This window comes from Ambystoma mexicanum, chromosome 4p, assembly GCF_040938575.1.
Source record: "Ambystoma mexicanum isolate Mex_15411 chromosome 4p, UKY_AmexF1_1, whole genome shotgun sequence".
In the NCBI taxonomy this organism is placed as follows: Eukaryota; Metazoa; Chordata; class Amphibia; order Caudata; family Ambystomatidae; genus Ambystoma; species Ambystoma mexicanum.
Genome location: NC_090927.1, coordinates 1111882806 through 1111901634, shown reverse-complemented (window position 1 = coordinate 1111901634; position 18829 = coordinate 1111882806). Strand labels below are relative to the sequence as shown.

The 18829-nt window shown below is 48.1% G+C and overlaps 1 protein-coding gene across 1 annotated transcript in view; it reads left to right on the top strand.

The window, feature by feature from the left end:
• Positions 1-18829, top strand: part of SOS1 (SOS Ras/Rac guanine nucleotide exchange factor 1) — a 2649334-nt gene that overhangs the window by 147428 nt on the left and 2483077 nt on the right. The window lies entirely within an intron of this gene.

Here is an 18829-nt window from a genome sequence, read left to right as displayed (position 1 = left end):
ATTGTGAAACATTAGTAATGGAGTTGCCTCACATGCAATGACTCAGTGTGTGGTAGTACTCTATTCGGCAGAGCAAGTTTAAGGAGTGTGGAGACTAGGCAGCTATTGTGACGAGGACAGTAAGCTGGCCTTGTCAAGGGGGTACAAGAAACCCCTCCCAGCCGTGATGGGAGGTCTACCAGGGAGAATTCCAAAGCCAGCTCTACCCCTCAAGTGGGTGCTGGTAGTTCAGCGGGCCGACAATCCTGTCCCCTCCTCCCCTTTGTCCCAGTATGCTTCTTTGCAGACCACCTTTTGCTCAAGCCTTGCCTCCATTATCAGATACTTGCCAGTGTCCATCAGACACCCCTCAAGTCCAGGAAACAATCAGAAACCCCTAAAAGGGCAACCAGATTGTGGCCCATATTCCTAACTGGAAAAAGGAAACCCATCAGCTGACCGGAGAGAGAGACCCACAGAGAACAGCAATACTTTTGCCAGCGTACAGCCCAGGCTTCATCAGCATATTGCTGAGGAGACGGGAGCTGGCTATCCATCTGGCCAAAAGACTGTATCAGAGAGTCGCTGGAAGGCTTCAGCAGGCTTATGCAACAAGCCAGAAAATCACTAGGAAATCAGATACTATAACAGGGTCGGGGGAGGGGGGTTGTGGGGGTGAGTATCTGCCCTCCCCTAGCAAAACCAGCTTGGGGAAACCTGAAAACAAATCCAGTCATTTGAACACTTAACCTTATTGCGCTGACAGAGCCATTCTGCTGCAAGGAAGGAATTTGCACCCTACACTCAAGCCCTGGTTGGGGGAGGCTGCGCCAGAATCGACAGGGAAAGGAAACCAGTCCCCAGGAAGGAGGTGGGATAAAAAGGAGGAAGAGGAAACAGATGTGCAGGTTTTTCGTGTGGGGTCTCAATTGGTGGACAAGAAAGAGACTAACAGGGGTGGGAGGAACGAGCTGTGAACTGAGAGTCGGCATGTTTGTGTGGCAAGAGTGTTTAGGATGGTTAGTGTAAGGAATGCCTGTGAAGCAGATGGTTCTGAGTGAAAGAATGTTTGAGTATTTGTTTGGAGGAAGGGATTGTGGTGGTGGTTGGAGGCAAGACCTAGGCGCGTGAACATCAAAGAAACAGGAGGAATGAGGCAGACGAGTAGGAAAATGGAAAAAGCAAGAGTGGATGTGTCTGGTAGATTCTGAATTAATCAGCTTATTTGTAAGGCACAATCCCAAATCCCTGTAGAACACCAATTGGATAATGTAGGGACAGTCGGGAATATCCTGAAGGAGCCTTGTGTAGAAAAAGCGGATATGCCTTTAGGTCATCGCCACCAGAACAAGACAGACATGTTCAGTAGTGTCATCCTTCAATATGTACTAACCTGTGGATCAGGGATGCCTGGGTTAGGGTGAAGGGTCAATAAGATGAGTCAGTGGAACGGCCGTAGGTCCCACAAAGACCTCAATAGAAACACTTGAACCAGACCTGGAGTAATTATTATGCCATCTTTGACATGTGGTGTCAACGTGGGAACCTATAGAAACCTATACAGAGGTCACCCATTGCTATCCAAGATGTTGATTTGTGGGAAGCCGAGCGGAGAGAGTAACCAGTAGTCTCTTCGTGAGCTGGTGGAGTGTACCAATGAGTAAAATGTGAATTCCTTCAGCGCCGGGTACATTTCCCTCCACACATTGACCAGTGGGATTTCGGCCATGCCTTGTATTATAGTTATAGCTGCTCTGGAATGGGGTCTTGGGGTTCCAGCCGATCTGTCCTTGTTGAAGTCAAGAATCTTGTTTAAGTCTCCTCCCCAAATGAACTCGGCGTCCCCATGGGGCGACACCAGTGTCATAATTCGGAGGTAAAACTCTGGCGAGTCAATGTTTGGGCCATATGTGTTCACCAGGATCACTTCGTGGCTGCGAAGTGTTCCCCATATTATCACGTATCTTCCTTCGGTGTCCACGTTTGACTTGGTCAGCTGGAAGCCAGTGCAGCGATGAATGATGGTGCATACGCCTCTGGCCTGTGTAGAGTAACCTGTTCACATTCTCAGAGGGCCCCAGTCCCGGGCAAAGGAGTCCACTACTCTTGTTGTTGCATGCGTCTCCTGCAGGAATAATATGTCGACGCTGTGGTGCCTGACATGTTCCAGTACTTTCCTGGCCTTTATGGTTTTTGCCAGCCCCCGTACGTTCCACGAAAGGAGATTCACATTATGCATTGGGTCTGTTGGGGCCCTAGTAGGCTGCATGCTATCCTAGTGTTGCACCTGTTGCCGATGCTGTTCGAACCATGCTTATTCCTCGTGTCAGCATTTTCTTCTTGTTCCTGCCTTTCCATCCACCCTCCCTCCCTCACCATCCCTCCAACTGGATAGTGCATTCCCCCAACTCAGTATAACTGTCTGATTCAGTGGGTGGCTATGTGCCGCCACAACTTGCAACTTCGGGGCTTGCGGCCTGTGTGTGCATCGTAACCTTAGTTTGCAGTGGATTGGGTGTGCCGGCTTTCAATTATGCTTGGGCTTACAATTGAGGATGAGCACTTGAGGTAGTGTTTCGGTTTCTTGCTGTCATCTATTGTTCTGGGCTTCGGGGATGTGTTGCTCGATGTAGGACATTACTTCCCCCGGTGTTTCAAAAAAGTGGGCTCTCCCAGCATGTTGATGCCGTAATTTGGCAGGGAACAACATCGCATACAGATTTTTCCTTTCAGCCAGTGCCTTCTTCACCTGGTCGAATGAGCATCTGGCTGTTTGGACTCCGTTGGAGAAGTCCGGGTAGATGTGTATTTGTTTGGAGTTGTGGGACAAGGTGCCTTTCTCCCGTGATAGGCGAAAGATTAGGTTGCAGTCCCTGTAGTTGAGGAGACGGGTTATTATCATATGTGGTGGAGCACCTGGTTTGGGTGGAGGGGCCAGGGATGTGTGTTCTTTCTATCAAAAAGTGCTGTGAGAACTGGGCCTCCGGGAACAGTGATCGAAAGACTTCCTCCATTGGCACGTTCGTTGTTTTCTCTACCACCCCGACCACCCTGATATTATTGGATCTGGATTAGAGTGCCTCACATTTATCCTGGATAGATTTGAGGTTCTTTCGGATCTCTTAGATTGCTTTACATTGAGTGGCTGATGTCTTCCAGGGTGCTTCCTCTCTCCACCGCCTCCGACACCCTGGCGTTCACTTTTTGTATATCCGATCTAATAGAGACGATGGTACTGCCTATATCGTCCAATTTCGAGTTGACTGCAGCAAACCCAGCTTATAGAGCACTCGTATAAGGGTCCATGTTTGGTTCAACCTGTGGTTGGGGGCTGTTAGTGGTAGCTTGGGTGGAACCCTGGGATATTTTGGTGCCGTTTGCACTAGTGAAGGCATCCATGGGTCCTTTCTAACTACCCCTGGTCCCTCTTGGCATGACCCTGCTGGGTGGGCAATGTACTCTGCGGTTCTGGGGGATGGCTGCTATACTGTTGTTGTCCGTTCAGGCTCTTATGGTATGCCTGGTGAGAGGATTTGAGGCTGGGGGTCACACTGGGATGGGTCAGGTCCAGCCTGGGCGTTAAGCTCATTCATTTCCTTGTGTAGTTGCCCCAATGTGAATAGTTTAAATCCCACCGGGTTGGCTGTGCCTGTATGGCCTGCGTTTTCCCGTGCAACCGGATCTGGCTATTCTGGCTCAGGGATGTTTGTCTTTGAGTTGACGTGAAGTCGGTTGCAAATGCGATTTATCATTTGGTTCAGCTACGCGGCGTGTGAGCTGGACTCGCTCCCATGTAATTGCGCAACCTGTTTTAGATGGCGGCCTAAGGGCCCAGTGGGCTTACCTGGGCTGTTGGTTGTGATTGCATGCTGCAGGTCTCGGTGCAGCTCCCCCCCAGTGCGGACGGGGGTGCCTAAGGTCAATTAGGATCCGTTTGCAGGCTTCCACATGGATTCAAGGTGCACTCGCACTGGTTTAGTGTCACTGATGGGACAGCTGGTGCAATTTGTGATGCCAAGTTGGTTTTTAGTGGGGGGCTGCCGATTCCCTCGGTTGGGTGTTCTGGTGTTCGGAGGTGGCACTGGGAGCTGGATCAGCCCGGGAGAATTACAAGGCGAATGCGGCCTCGGGGGAGTGATGAGGGGGGAGGTTGTTTGTCCTAGTGGCCCCTGTGTGGGTATATTGAGGCCCTGGGGGTTTCCTGTCACAGGTCATTGCTGTTTCAGGCGTGTGAGGAGCCCTGTGGTTCTAAATTATGGCACGTACATTCCACGATGCAGGCTTGTCTGCCAAGCCTCTCCGTCACACCATGTGTCCTGGTGGGCCGGCGAGCCCCGCCTTCCCCAGGGATTGACGATGGGGGAGGGGGGGAAGCGGGCGGGCACCGAGGAGTGGGCAAGTTGTGGCTTTGAGAGCTTTGCCTAGTGACCGTTGCCCGCTGCTACTCTGCCACCACTCCTCTCTACCCCCGATGTGCTGCTTGCTGGCAAGGCAGCCGGCCTCCGGATGTTCAACCTGGTTTCGGCTGCCACGCAGGCAGGGGAGCCGGGGAGCATCACCCTTTGGCTCTGCTTCTCTCTCGGGGGAGTTGTCAGCAGGGTCGCCCCACACACAACCCGCAGTCGTGGGTGTCTAACTTCACCTGGTCCCAGCTCTGCTCTTTTCCGATTGGTTGCTGTCTCAGCACCATAGTTTTGGCACGCACCTCGCGGTACGGGCTGCTGGTCTTCCACTGTTCACCACGGGCTTACAAGTAAACGGATCCTCCCCAGATTTCGCCTGGTTATGCACTGATAGGTGCCATACGCTTATCTGATTTCCTTTGTGCCGGCACTTGTTCCACACCGCAGGATTTCGATATCAGGATCTGAGTGATTACGGAGCTTCCACTTCAGGCGGTCATCTTTGCTGGAGCACAACAGCGCCCCCGGGCTTTGTGACTGTTGAATAATCAAATACTCATGCCCTGAAGTAATTGCACAAGCCCAGGAACTGCTGCATCTCTTTTACAGTGCGGGCCGGTGGTGTCTTGTGCATTGCTTCCACTCTCTCTGGTGTTATCTTCCGCCCTTCTGCAGATAGTATTTGCCCCAAGTACACCACCTCTGTCTGACCGTACTGTAGTTTCTCCTTGTCTACCTTGCATCCTTTCTCTGCAAACAGGGTGAAACGAGTTATTGAATCTGCCTTGCACTGTTCCTCCGTCATACTGCACACTAAGAGGTTGCCCACTGGATCGATGTGTTGAACACACTGGGGGACTGTGGCAGACCCATTGGTTTCTTCTTTTTGGTATAGAAAAATCCCTTTGAAAACCAGGAAGGGATTCAAATGGGCACTATTTGGGAGCAAGTATCCCCGATGTAATGTTCGTGATCCTTCACTGTTCTTTTGTTATGCGTTTCATCAGTAGTAATCATTGTTTGAATTTCTATGTCTTAAATATTTTATATTTTGCACAATTTAAGAATTCATGTTGTCATTTATAAAGCACCTAGAAAGTCTTGATGATCAATTTATGTGCTAGCATTTTCAACATCTTAAATTGTCAAGAGTATTTACCTTGCCTTTTAGCTTCTACTTCACTTTCTCTCCCATTCCTGATTTCTTTGTCCGATACTTTCACTGGGTCTTTCCTTTTTTTAGAACTACCCTCTATTTCTTCATTCAATTTCTACTTAAATAGTAGGTTTTAATTGTATTAGTTCTGTTTGTTTTTCACAGAGTAAGATTAACATTTTGTGGCTCATTTAATACATTCGAGTGGTCTCTGACAAATTGTGGGTATGCAAACAAATGAAAAAAATACTTTGTGATAATATGTTGATGCAACTAGCGTCAAATCAATAACCAATCTAGTACCAACTGAGGTAGCAGGCGCTTTTTTGTTTTTTTTTCTTGGGTTTCTTTGCTGCATCTGCTACCAGTCCATTAGGGCACCCATTCATTTTGTTTAATAGTACCCATGTGGTAATCTTGTGTGTTCAAATCCGACCCTGTGATACCTGAAGGCAGTGAGATATCAGTAGGCTGGATGTAATGGGATGGAAAAGAAAGAGTTTTTCTGATCAATCACTGTGAAACATTTTGTTTGCTGGACCTTTACACAATATTGTAGCTGGGTTCGGCACGAGTGGAAACTCTGCCTCTACCACATTTTTCATGGGGCAAAGGTCCTGTATAAATGTCCAGGCCCCTCCCTTTGCTTTTTTGATCGGATATATGGCCGTGATGCCTGGCGATGTTGAGGTCTGTTCTGCCCTGCTACCAGAATGCAAGGAGTTTTTAGTAAATTCCCTCATCTGCCTCGCAGAAAATTGGGTATTGTTTCATCCGGGGCAGCACCACCCCCTCTTTTATAGTTTTTTGCTGATCCTCTAGGACATTATTCAAGTTTTCCTGAGTGTCGCTGGCCTGCTGCTCCCCTTTCTTTGTCAGTTGCAGCATTAATCATTCTATCACTCGTATTGGGCATGGCATGTGGAGTTGGAACACTACTTCTCCCTCCTCTTCCCCCACCTGCAAAAAGTTGCTAATTAGTCCATGTCAACATGGGGTCAACACAGAGAATGGTACGCCATTAAATGTCCTCATCTGTCCCACATAATAACACCATGTCTTTTTGTGGTATTACCTCCTCGAAGTATAACCGTATTTCCACACCTCTGGCAATTTCCTTGTATCATGAGGGCCTAAACAGAAATTCTATGGGTAGTCGGAACTTCTTCCCTTTTATCCCTGGCTCCCATCCCAATAGTATTTGGATCCGATACAGGAACACCTTGGGGTGCATGGGTTGGCTTTGTAATGTGATGTGTGCACCGTAGGCCTGTATAATGGCTGCCACCCTTGCTGGATACATGCCAGCAGTGGCGCACACCATACCTTTTTCATAGAATGAAATGGGATGCGTTTAGCTTACTTGTCCCTTCCCAGTTTATCAGAGTATCAAGGCTCTACAAGGTGTTGTCCCTATTGTTGTCATGCAGATAACAAGGGGGGGTCCTGGGAGACTCTCTGCCAGACTTGAGTCCTGGTTACAAGAGCCTTACCCAGAGTCTTTAGCTTACTATCTTTCACAGAGAAGAAATATCCCAAACATATCAGTCTTTGTCCAGCCATGGGGCAGTCCAGCACCGAAATGCTAGGCAATTCTCCTCTGAACAAGAGTACCAACAGCAACCCCAGACACCACGTGTTTTGGTCTGGTTGAACCTCATCAGTAGGGTGTAGCTGTGCCTCTAAGACTAGTGAGCAAGGGGTCCACGTCTGGATTACCCTAGTAACTTGGGGTGAGACCCAAGTCTCTTGAAATATTGTTGTCATGGCCACTAACCAAGGGCCATCACTTTCATCCTCCAAAGGGTCCAAATGTACCCTGTCCTGGCGCCCTTGGCGCCAGGCTCCTAAGAGTGTGCTCTGCACACTTTGTGTCCAAAGCACGTGCATCCAGGCCAGGCGTGGCCGTTGGAAGGCACGTGCAGAAGTCTATGGGAGTGGTGAGGTGGGGCCACAAGGCAGAGCTGAAGGGGAGTGGCTGGGCCATGCTATTTAAGCCAGCTCTTCCCACATGTAGAGGCTTCGCGTTAGTCTGCTGTGTGCAGCGTAACGCTTACCGCCGTCTGAAGCTCTGACCTGTTTCCAGCTCAGCACGCATCTCATCAGGTCCTGGACATCATCTTCGGCGCGCACTTACATGATTCCAGCTTTGCATCTTCAGCACGCATCTTACCTGAATCAGCCACACCATTGCTCGAAGCGGATCTGTCTTCAACTCAGCATCTACAGTGTGCATCTCACCTGTCTCTGCAAATCCATCGCCTGCAGCTCGTCTCATCCTCACCTGTCCGAGCGCATCTACGCGGGAGTCTTATTCTCTTCCAGCATCCTCATGGATCTTCCATTTATCAGCCGCTGACAGGTTCTCGGATCGCCGCTCTCCCATCATCCGACGCCAGGCTGTCCCTGCAAGAGAAAAGGAACGCACAAGGTTAGAAACTGCATAAACATTTAACGCTTGACCGCGCAATACCTAAGCCTTGCGTACCACCTTGAAAACCTACTTGCCTTCTAGTGGGGCTGCTCCATGCCCCTTCTGGTACCATGTGGACTCTCTTCCAGCACCGCGACAGAGCGTGGCCATCTTCACACCTATTGGGAAAAGGAAAGACATTAGAAGAATTATGGACAAGAATCATTGGGAAAGACATTGCAAAAGCATACAGACAATAATGATTGTTACAAACACTTGCCTCCAAAGTCGATTGGTGGCAGCCGGTCTGGGCCATCACATATACGGACCAGTGAAGCAACTTGGCCTAACTACAGTGCCCCTGCTGAAGAGAAGCAGGACGGAGAGCTCATCTTTACAAAACAGGTGAGAGTTTATGGGAAAATGCATGCTCCTCTCATTCTGGCAAGAGGGGTTCGAGGGAGATCGCAATTCAGCCGCAGCATTTTCACTGCCTCTTAACTTCTCCCAAGGGCATTGCCAGTGACCAGACAGTCCACACTAAAGCAGCTGGGGGGTAAACCTGTATCCAGGGGAGCCAAGTCCAGGGAGGACTCCAACCATGACCCAACAGCCCTGCAGAGATCAGGTGAGCGTAACAATTGTTGGTGGTAAATCCTGTGCGACTGAAACCGTGATGGTTTCCCCAGAGAAACCCTGTGTGCCCATAACTTTATTTGGCAGTGGGAACCCATCCTCATTTATGCAAGATTTGGTACACACACACACACACACGTACACACACACACGTACACACACACACACGTACACACACACACACACACGTACACACACACACGTACACACACACACACGTACACACACACACGTACACACACACACACGTACACACACACACACGTACACACACACACACGTACACACACACACACGTACACACACACACACGTACACGTACACACACACACGTACACACACACGTACACACACACGTACACACACACGTACACACACACGTACACACACACGTACACACACACGTACACACACACACACGTACACGTACACGTACACGTACACACACACGTACACGTACACACGTACACACGTACACACACACACGTACACACACACACACACGTACACACACACACGTACACGTACACACACACGTACACGCACACGTACACGTACACGTACACACACGTACACACACACACGTACACACACACACGTACACACACACACGTACACACACACACGTACACACACACACCTCTCCCCCCCCCCCCCCCCCCCACCTGTGGCAACAGGAAGGAGTTCCTGCTCAGTGCCCCAGATAGGATTCTGATGTGGAAGCATTTTACTCCCTATTTTTAAACTTTGAGAGTAAATGTGATTTCAAGAGTAAAATGTATGTGACATCCAGCCGATGTGTGCAAAAATTGTATGAAAATCATTACTATGCGGCAGCTTCTGCATTGTGACAGAATACACCTTTAATTATTTCTTTAAGGTCTGGTCATTTGGTCTCTCCTGTATATATTTAAAGGTTGAAATCACAAAACCCTAGCCAATTACCTAGTAAAGCAAACAAGAATTGATTTGTGCTTTTTGAGGTTCAATAGCAGAATTGTCTTCAGATGTTTAAAGTCCTCATTTCTTGGAATTATTAATACCTATGGTCTGCCAATGTTATGATACAACAGTGCATAGTGGGAGGGACTCGATGCTAAATTCTGTACCTATTCTCATGGTCAAATCGTTATTTATGTAGCGTTGTACATAAAACATTTATCACACTTATCACCAAACTAAAGTCGGTACTCTATCGACCTTGAAAGGCTGAGTTGGCATTCCTGGGATTCGACCTGCAACCTACAGATCACGCACAGATTGCAGCACAGAGTGCTCAACCGGCTGAGCTATCTTATTGCCTAACCTCCTTCAGAGGTTGTTTAACTGAGTATCGACTGAGGTGTAATAATCACAGTACCTAGATGTTGGACGAGCCATTCATGAAGCGCAACATAAAGTTAAATACTTAGCTGGATTATCACAGGGACAGGGTTTGCAGAGTTTCTATTTCAATTACCAATGTAACTTTCATTTGTTTGTTTTTGAGCACCGCTTGCACTACCTGGAGAGTCAGGTTTTGGATGTTTTAATGGTCTTGAAAATTTGAGAGGCTCGAACACTTGCGATTGGTGTAATTACAATCACTCACCCTTGAGCAAAGACTCTGCTGCCACTGACCGTTTATAGTAATGTACCAGATTGACTGCAAGGTTGAATGGACTGTGCATAGTCCTTTTACACACTGTATAATTCAAGTGTAAATTAAATTATAATTTGAAAATGATGTGCCTCCGCATGATTATGCACACAGCACCGGAACTGCATTACTGGTTTAATTCTGCTGTAAAAAAAAAAAGCATCATTTGTTAGAAAATATAAATACTCAATTGTAACTTAGTTTTCCATCTTATTAATTATACAATCCTCAAATTCTCGGAAAATAAATATGCAAAGTGATTGATTGCTCCATGAGCATCAACTCAGCAGAAGCTGAATGGAAGGAAACCATTCCTTTTATCAAAGTCTGCAGTTTCTTTTTTTGAAAGGCTTCTGAGAAATGCTTTCTATTTTAGAGGTGGCTTGCAATTAAATCCATGTGGATAAAAATCAAGATGCTTTCTGGTTTCTGTCAAGCAACCTGACCTTTGCACTGCCCTCTGCTCTAAACCTGTGTGTAAATGTACACAGGAAAATAATAAAGCTGTCGTATTTACAAGATTTTCATGCGGGAAATGGCCTGATGCGCACCTTATTTTGAGGCCTGGGAGTACTATGTTCTGGCCCAACAGTGTACTGCTGCCATGTGGTTGTGTTCGTGCAGGGGCATGCAGTGCTTTTGAGGGCAGCCCTCGGATCCCTACTGGTCCTGCTTGGGTGAGCATCTCTATTTGCTGTGGTGGGGGTTGCAGGGGCTGTGTGTTTGTGGGTGGTGCCTGCTGCTGTGTTTTTTGGTCCCCTGGGATTGTAATAGAACTGCTGCCCACAGGAGCACATTCGTGTAAAATGTTCCTGTTGCCCACAAAGAAAACATGCCCTAAAAAACTAGGCCCTGCCCCTCTGCACCCAAACCCCCGGCCCCTCTGTGGTTCCCTCTCTCTTGTTGGTAGTATCCCATTGATTGGTAAGTTCCCCTCCCACCCCCCTTCACCCCCTGTGGGTAAAAACCGGCCTGTTGGACTCGGCACTGCTGGACAATACTGTGCCTGTGGGTCCCTTATCTGTGGCCCCTCTCCCACGGGAAACTACCATGGTTGGGTGGGGCCACTTCTACGGAGCCTCGGGTGAGCACCATCCCTTGGCTAATACTCCGCTATTTTATCTAGGGAGGTCTACACTTCCAGGCGAAGCCCTCGGACCAATATATGGTAAAAAATTGGCATTTATTCGTCCCATGATTTACGTGTTTCGAGCGTCCAAACCTCCTTTACCTGTGGTATATATTCTGCAGGGTCCTCATCTGGTTTCATCTTACGGGCCAATACTGCCCCCAATTCCGAAGAATCGGATGCATAATTCTGAGCACTTTCCACACCTGGGCACAACAGTTATTAAAGGGTGCCCCATTGTGTACATTACTACTCAATTTTAACCTGTTGTTTCCTGCTTGCTCCCAAATTTTGTCTCCTTGCTCCCCTATTACTGCCACAAACAAGCTCTTCATATCCCAATTGCTAGGGTGATCCCTGCTGTCTCCTTCTCAAGAGCATATATCCACGTGCTCGCCCCTGCTATAAGGGAGGGCAAGTTGTAAATCAAGTTGTCTGTCCATTGTCTGCCATGGCACGTAATGGGGGCCAAATTTCCTTTCTGCAACGAGCACATTTGGGTTTCCCGATGTCCGCCCCACCGCTATCTTTGCATTTCTACTGTGGAGGCTGTTATACCAGTCGTTGCTCAATGCAGATAACGATTGGAACACCAAAGTTATCCAAAAATGACCATACACCAAGCAGGAAGTAGCGCATTTTATTATAGGCCCAAACGTAGCTGGGAGAGCATGATTCTAACAGCACAGTAGATCAGAACTGTGTGAAGAGCTGTTGAGGCCGCCCGCTGCAGGCACAAATTTTATACATGAAAAACATAAATTGCATGAACCAAAGTAATACATTTGTTGCTAAACTTTACGAAAACTGTTTCGTCTGATGTAAGTCTCCTATAGCCAGACATACGTTAAACAATTATAATTGGTCAATGCCACCCTAACCCGCCCTTGTCTCACACCACCCAGCGTGGCGCCACAAGCCTTCCCACACCGCCCCACACTTTTTGTGCCCGAGCATTACGTGATAGTGTTGACCATGGGAATATTATTAATCTGCCAGTCATCAGCTCTCATTGGATACACAAGACAACCTTAATTTGGCTGAGGGGAGACATTCATACTGCATCTGACCAATGAGGTGCCCCGTGGACATCAGCAAGGACACAAAACACTGTTGCACGCTAGGGACACCAAGAACACTCCCTGTGATTGGTCCCCTCCTGGCTCACCCCTCGTCCCACTGCCCTCTTCCCAGGCCCTTCTGCCAAGGTGCGATTTGAAACTGCTTACCCTGCCATGGTGTTTAATTCTCTACAATTTCCTGCGTGCACCCAGGTGTCTGGCCTGCTGGCCTCAAAAATATCTGTTGGTCCCATTCCCCTGCGGCTACATTCTCATGGGATCGGCCAACTTGCAACATTTCTCCAGCACCCTGCTGTAGCTGAGCGCTCGAGAAATTTGTGTTTGCCAAATTTCCTTTTTAACATGGAATGTAAATGGGCTTGGGTACAGTATTAAGAGATGGACAACGGGTGTTTCAATCGGCACTCAACTGACATGGTGGTCCTGACCGAAACTAGTTTGACGGGGTCGGAATGCAGTTTCTTTAAGCACACAAACTACCATACAGCATTAGACGCCAGCTTCTCTAGGGGGCGAGGGGTGTTAGGATGTTACTGCATAAGAGGGTCCCCTTCCAGCTCTTGGCAGTGATGCTGGACCGGCGGGAGCGATTTGTGCTGGTGACAGAGGAACTCTGGGGAGAGGGGTGTCTGTCTCTCCCCCCCTCCGGCACTGGACCTACTGAATGAAATTAAGGCAGTCCAGTGGTGCAATCAGATAGGTGGGTCCTGAGGGGGACATAAAGGACGTCATGGATCCAGGACTAGATCGTATGCACAATAGGGTTAGAGTGGTTGGCACTCTCATGAAACTGAACACATTCACCCTCGCATTGGGGTTGGTGGATGCCTGGAGGGTGGTGCACCCGTTGGATGATGATCTTGTCGGGGGTGCATGGCTCACTATCTAGGTTGGATTATTTCTTTGTCCAGACGGGGGATGTGCGTAGGCTTAGGTCAGCTAGTTTCCTGGCTATGGTCCTCTCTGACCATTCTCCTTTGGTTATGGTGCTTGATACAGGTAAAAAGAGGGAACGGCCCCCATGGCGTATAAACAGCAATTATCTGGGGTTTCCTGAGTTTTTGGAAGGGGTAGCTTCCAAGGCAAATATATTTTAACATAAATACAGGGTCGGCAGAAAGTCCAGAGGTGTTATGAGAAGGTTATAAGGAGGTCCTACAAGGCGAGATGATCTCCCTACTTGCAGCTCACAAAAATGTTCAGAGACTAGCAGTGAGGGAGGTGGAGGAACAGGAGAGGGTGGCTGAAGAGGCATATTTGGAGCAGGGCACCCTGGACAGGCGGGAAGTGCTCTGCAGAGCGCAGGAATGACTTTGGATAACCGCACTGGATAATGCTAAGGAAGGGCGTTGGCCCAAAAGAAGCCAGATTTATGAATCGGGGGCCCGGGCTGCTAAAATGCTGGCTCGAATTGCAGAGGTCTCGGTTAATGTGGTGACCTCCTGGGCTTTTCTCCTGGAGCGGGGGGCAAGGCAGGGTTGTCCCCTCTACCCCTTCTATTTACACTGGCTACAGAGCCACTAGCCATCCGCTTGAGAACCAACCGACTTGGTCAGGCTTCTGTTGGAGGCATGCGGGTGAGGACAAGGTCTCGCTCTATGGGTACAATCTCTTGGTTTAATTCACACATACCTTACAGGTGTTCCAATGGGCTAGTGGGCTGAAGCTGAATTGGGATGAGTCCATCTTCTCCCCCCCCCCCCCCCCCCCCAGAGGGCGGGGGATGATCTTCCCCAGAACTTTACGTACCAGGTCTAAATTAAGGGCTTTAAATATTTAGGGGTGTGGGTGGGTCCTGATCTTAACGATTATGTACGTCACAATTTGCACCCTATTATGGATAGGTTTTTGCGGGATGTGGAGGTCCCTTCCGTTGACACTACTCAAAAAAAAAAAGTGTCCATATTCAAGATGTTAACCTTGCCAAGGTACATGTATGTCCTCCAGTATGCCTCACTGCAGATTCCCACGGTTGAATTTGACAGAGCGGACGCTGCTCTCCGGACCCTTCTTTCGGGGGGGTGAGCAGCCCCGTATTGCCCTGGCCATGCTGCAGCGCTCAGTGTGTGACTGGTATTGGGCTCCCTAACTTGCGTAGCTATTACTGGGCTGTCCAACTGGCAGTTGTAAATGATTGGCTGCATGGGGCTGCGTCACTGCCGCACGTCGGGGCTGAACAGGGGTGGATGGCGGCACTACCTCGTCCTCAGATTCTTTACAGTGGCCAGAAGAAAAGACCGCTCCCACTCAAGATGCCACACACTACACAGATAAAGAGGGATTGCCTTTGTCATCTGGGTGGGGGGCAGGGCTACCCTTGCTCAGCCTCTATGGAACAACGCCTGTGTACCGGAAGCAGGTAAGATAGGTAGACTTGTGGTCTGGGAGAGATGTGAGGTGTGGCGTATGGGGGGATGTAGTGAAAGAGGGGGCGCAGATCCCTTTTCTTGAGCTGTGTGACAAATTTGGCTTGCCGGAGACTGAAAGATACCCTTACCATCAACTGTTGCATGCCCCATCAGCTGCAGTCGCTTCCCAGATAGAAGCAAATCTTCTCCTGGAATGCATAAGTAAGGTTATTTCGAAGGGATTGTGTCCTCCTCCGACTTATTCCTTATCTTTGATAATTCGTCTCCAGCTTGTTGGCCTCGGAATTTTTTTTCTCAGAGGGCGCTGCGCATCGACGTCCTTCGAGTTGGTGTCCCTCGACAGCCACCGTATCGACTTCACCATGCCCATAAATAGCCACGCGCAGCGTCCGTTGCTCAATTCAATTTTTCCGCCCTTGGTGGTGCCTCGGAATATCGTTGCTCAGTTCTTCAGTCAAATATACTTCATTATTCCTCGAATACTGACTCGTACTCGATGGTTTCCTCATCCGAACCGACGACTCCACGGTCCGGCTTCAAAATATGTCGAGACTGTGGAAAGAAAATGTTGTTGACGGATCCTCGCAGGATCTGTTTGTGGTGCCTGGGAGTCAAGCACCATTGTTCGGAGTGCGAGGACTGCATGTCCATGACGGCGAAAGCCTTGAAGGAGCATAAGGGGAAGCTCGAGAGAGGTAAGGCAGTTAAAACTTCTTCAAAAGTTTCCTCGGCGGAGTCGAGACATTCGTCTCCTCGCCATCACAAAATGCATTCTCGTTCTAGGTCTCGAAGCAGTTCCCATCACTCTTCGAGATCTAAGCATTCAAAAAAGAGACGTCGAAGATCCCCTTCCTCATCTTCCGTTTCCCCAAAAAGGGTCTCCTGCCCCACAAAACATAGCTCTCAGGCTGAGTGGGAGGAATTCAGGAAAAAGATGCTTAGCGTCTTCGATAAAGCGGCCTCGACCCCCTCGAAGACTGCTGAGGGTGATACCCTGGGTGAAAGACTCGAAAAATCAAAACGCCGCGAGTCGCAGCACCCAGCGAAAGAAGCTACTCGAGAGCGTCACGAACCCTCGAGTAAAGGCAAGGTCGCGTCTTTGACGCTGTCGTCGAAGATCCCTTCGACACATAAATCTGCGTTTTGGACGCCATTATCGAAGGGTTCTTTGACGCACAGGTCAGTCGATTCGACGCCGTCTTCGACGCTGAGAAAGGACAAACCCACGGCCACCTCACAGCCAGTGGCCATACCCAGAGCCTCGATCACGAGAATGTCGTCGACAACCTCGAGTAGAATTCCGATACTCTCGAGTTCCTCGAGGCCTCTACCAACTTTCTCAACGCCTTTTTCGATGGTTTCGAAGTCTTTAACGTGCGCGTCAACGACTTTGACGTTTTCTCAGCCAATTATGACGAATTTGGCCCCTTCTGGTCTGGAAATGGGATTTATATCATTTCCAAGATCTGATCATTCCAGAGCCTTGGCATCCATTTATGAAGAAGGGGAGAATTCGGATCAGGAGAGACCTTTTTGAGTTGCAGGGATCTGCAACTCCTGTACCAGAGGAATTTACCTCTGAGGAAGGTAGGTTTAAGGACCTCCATGAATCCTTACATGAAGCAAGTGGGTTGGACACTTCCCCAGAAGTGGAATTTGCCAAACCAGACCCAGGGGAACATGCTGAAACCCCTTAATGATGGCAAGGATAATAGAGTTTATGGGGTGGTCTATACCCTCACCTCCTTTTCAGCAAGACAACCTCAGACATTTTGGTTAAAGGTCCACAGGAGGATCCTGTGGTGCCATTTCATGCGGCATTACAAAGGAAAATATTGGCAAACTGGGAAACCCCTGAGGTTATCCCGGCGGTTAACAAAAAATTATCAGCCAAGTATAGGGTGTCTACTGCTGACCCTGAATATTTATCCAAACTCCAAACTCCCAACTCTGGAGAGTCTGGTTGTTCAGGCAGCAACTTCGTCGGGTAGTAAATCTGTTAGGACAGTTTTTCTGAAGTCCAGTTAAGGGCCTAGCAAAACCATTCTACTGAGGCAGTACAAGACTCCACTCTTAGAATAAGGCTGTACCACCCGAGTTCGGGGTAGCGTAGACAGAGCAGCCAGGCTTATTTTAGGAGGGAGAGAGGGCAGTAGATACAGTACAAGTGAAAATTGTAATACAAATGATCCAAAGAAACACTGAAACACTATGTATTATAAAAATAAAGGATTTATTTAAATACAAGTAGGCCCAGATAAATCTAGGGGTTAAGTAAATACTGCAACATTATATGAAATCACAATATAAAACACAACACTATACTTGAAAGTACACAGACCCAAGTATAGACCTTATTTGGAACACCTAACAGTAGTTCTAGGGAAGTCAAAACCTTGTTATACACATTTAGTATAGGCCAAGCCTATTCTTTGGGAGTAAAAGACCAATGGTTACTTTTAGATTACTTTTGGTAATACAAGGACAGTAGGCCCTACCAGTTGTACAGTGACTCTTGGAACAAATCACATAAACAGTCAACTGGACAATATACTTTTGGTGAATAGTGAAACACTTATTCTAGGTGCAGTAAATACCTATCACTACTTTTGTCATAACACACAGTTATACCAGGTGAGCAAAACCTAATGGATGTAATATACAATTACAGATGCTTTGGAAATCAGGGAACCCCAGATGGAGATAAGCAATAACTCTTGTAACTTGTTTTGGATGGCACACAGCTAACACAAGGTAAGTAAAACCCACTTACTTTAACTTCACAATGAAGGGGAAAGTAAAACCCAATGTCACACTTTACAGAATAGATATTCTAGGTAGGCAACAACCTATTGTAGACTTATTAAAGACAGGCTAGCAGCAAGTCAGGGGAAGCAAGACCCAGTTGGGGGACACTCATACAGTTATCCTAGCAGGACTAACCTGGTGATACCAACAGTTGGAGGACACTCATACAATTACCCTTTAGGAATAATCTGGTGAAACCAACACATTACTTTTGTAAAGAGGCACAACCTAATCACAGGAGAGTAAAATACCTTCACATCTACTTTCTTTTAGACTGGCAAAACAGTGGCTAAGGAAGGAAAGATGTTAACCATACTTTTAAGAATAGTGCATCACACATTCAAGATCAGTAAGAACTTTTGTAACTGTTCACTCTTAGAATTACAGTTACCAACCAACCAACTCTTTACAAGTAAGTAAACCACTTGATTTCTTTTCTAGGCAGAAGTCCCAATCCCTTCAAAGTCTTTCCCTTTGAGCATGAGTGTTCTCAGTGGCAGAAGGGGGGGTCACTAGGACTAGTGACCAACAGGCAGTGTTAGAATAAGTTCTTTAGTAGCAAAAGTCAGAGTTTCCTTAGGAAAACTGGCAACCAAGTGAGTACTTTACTTCTAGGGTTAGAAGAGGGTCCAGGGGCTTCGCAGAAGACACCCCAGCAGGATTCTAGCAGTGGGACTGGGTGTACTGGACGAGGGACCTCCCAATCACAGAAAACACCCCAGGACTACACAGAAATCCCAACAGGCTTAAGGTAAGTATATACCCAAGCCAACACAGTACCTCAGCAATGAAGAAGAGATTGCAGCAGGAGAACTTCAGGGACTGCAGCCAAATACCCGGTCACTGGATTCCTTGTCCTGGAGACTGAACACAAGACCTCAGAAGGGACTTTGCAGCAGGGATCAATGAAGAAGGCTCTAGGCAAGATTTCTCTCGCGGCTGAATGCGGTTCTGCGGGTTTGGCGCCTTTTCAAGGAGCACAGAAGAAGACAGAAAATCGCGGTTGAATTCTCATCGTTTAAAAGGTCCAGCACTCTTGTGAGGGGACTTTTCGGACTCGATTCGTGTCTCTGGAGATAGACCAAGATGCCCACAAAGTTTCAGCGAGATTCGGAATTCGGAAGACCGTGCACCGCACAGTGGCAGGAGGTCCCAGGGTATTGGGGTATTGCAAGAACGCAAGGTCGCAGGAACCCGTGGGATGGCTCAAAATGC